This window comes from Schistocerca americana, unplaced genomic scaffold (genome assembly GCF_021461395.2).
Source record: "Schistocerca americana isolate TAMUIC-IGC-003095 unplaced genomic scaffold, iqSchAmer2.1 HiC_scaffold_215, whole genome shotgun sequence".
Lineage (NCBI taxonomy): Eukaryota > Metazoa > Arthropoda > Insecta > Orthoptera > Acrididae > Schistocerca > Schistocerca americana.
Genome location: NW_025725923.1, coordinates 42,501 through 45,000, shown reverse-complemented (window position 1 = coordinate 45,000; position 2,500 = coordinate 42,501).

Here is a 2,500-nt window from a genome sequence, read left to right as displayed (position 1 = left end):
CCGCCTCCGTCGGCCGGCGCGCCTGCCACTGGCCGCCCCCACCAGCCGGCTGTAGCGCGTGCGCCCACGCACCGCGCGGCCAGCACGCCGGGAGGCCCCCCCTCACCGGCCGGGGACGGTCCCACCCAGCCACCGCCGCGTATCGCTTCACACCCAGATGCCATTCACGTTCGTGGGCATGGTGGGTATCGCTGGAACAACCGGTTGGTAGCTCAACCGATCGTCGCCATCACTGATTCACCTCTAGCGAGAACAACCGCACCACAACGGTTTACCAGTTGTTCATTTGCATAACGTCACCAGCAAACGTAGGCGTCCATCGCCATTTGCAAATTCAACGATTGTTGCATGCCTGTGTCAGGTGTCACGACACACTATGTCTGCCCACATACACGCAACAACATGTGCACGCTTCGCGAACACGTGGAAGGTGGCCCCCGTACGTATGCGATGTCCATTGCGCGAACGACTGTCAACCGGCCTCTGTCGCATGTCGCAGATGTGGAACGCAGTGCACCATGCTATCACGGTGTGTGAGAAGAGACGACTACGTCTGACAACACGCGCCACTACATCAACAGACGGCTCATGCTGATCGCCATCCAGGGCATACCACACTGCAATCCAGCTCTTATAGGGAGACGACACGTAGCTGAGTGCACAACATTTGGACCGCATGGTTCGCCGTTGTTGGCGCAGTCGTTGTACGGTCACATGTACCACGATGTATCATTCAGTACATGAGGACCAATGTGCAGTACAGTGTGTGATTTGGACGTACAACATCAGCGGACAGTTGACACAGGCCGTACCACAGCGTAGGCTAAGTGCTTCGCACATGCGAATGCCAATGAACAACTGCAAATGCCAATGAACAACTGCAAAGGGCATTGAGCATGTACGTCCTGCTGCCATCCACATTACAGTGTATAGCTGCAAGGTGTTTAACATGAAGCGATACACTGGGGACCGGGCAGTGCGAGTAGCAAACTATATTGCGGGGGTTGCAGTTAGGCAACACTACACTAATTTAACGCGTCGTATGACAATTACAGAGCAGGTTAAGGCCCAACGTGTGTTGGGTTAAGGCCCAACGTGTGTTGGGTTAAGGCCCAACGTGTGTTGGGTTAAGGCCCAACGTGTGTTGGGTTAAGGCCCAACGTGTGTTGGGTTAAGGCCCAACGTGTGTTGGGTTAAGGCCCAACGTGTGTTGGGTTAAGGCCCAACGTGTGTTGGGTTAAGGCCCAACGTGTGTTGGGTTAAGGCCCAACGTGTGTTGGGTTAAGGCCCAACGTGTGTTGGGTTAAGGCCCAACGTGTGTTGGGTTAAGGCCCAACGTGTGTTGGGTTACGTTAAGGGGCAATGTGGGTTACGTTAAGGGGCAATGTGGGTTACGTTAAGGGGCAATGTGGGTTACGTTACGGCGCAATATAGGTTACGTTACGGCGCAATATAGGTTACGTTAAGGCGCAATACAGGTTACGTTAAGGCGCAATACAGGTTACGTTAAGGCGCAATACAGGTTACGTTAAGGCGCAATACAGGTTACGTTAAGGCGCAATACAGGTTACGTTAAGGCGCAATACAGGTTACGTTAAGGCGCAATGCAGGTTACGTTAAGGCGCAATGCAGGTTACGTTAAGGCGCAATACAGGTTACGTTAAGGCGCAATACAGGTTACGTTAAGGCGCAATACAGGTTACGTTAAGGCGCAATACAGGTTACGTTAAGGCGCAATACAGGTTACGTTAAGGCGCAATACAGGTTACGTTAAGGCGCAATACAGGTTACGTTAAGGCGCAATACAGGTTACGTTAAGGCGCAATACAGGTTACGTTAAGGCGCAATACAGGTTACGTTAAGGCGCAATACAGGTTACGTTAAGGCGCAATACAGGTTACGTTAAGGCGCAATACAGGTTACGTTAAGGCGCAATACAGGTTACGTTAAGGCGCAATACAGGTTACGTTAAGGCGCAATACAGGTTACGTTAAGGCGCAATACAGGTTACGTTAAGGCGCAATACAGGTTAGGTTAAGGCGCAATACAGGTTAGGTTAAGGCGCAATACAGGTTAGGTTAAGGCGCAATACAGGTTAGGTTAAGGTACGACATAGGTTAGGTTAAGGTACGACATAGGTTAGGTTAAGGTACGACATAGGTTAGGTTAAGGTACGACATAGGTTAGGTTAAGGTACGACATAGGTTAGGTTAAGGTACGACATAGGTTAGGTTAAGGTACGACATAGGTTAGGTTAAGGTACGACATAGGTTAGGTTAAGGTACGACATAGGTTAGGTTAAGGTACGACATAGGTTAGGTTAAGGTACGACATAGGTTAGGTTAAGGTACGACATAGGTTAGGTTAAGGTACGACATAGGTTAGGTTAAGGTACGACATAGGTTAGGTTAAGGTACGACATAGGTTAGGTTAAGGTACGACATAGGTTAGGTTAAGGTACGACATAGGTTAGGTTAAGGTACGACATAGGTTAGGTTAA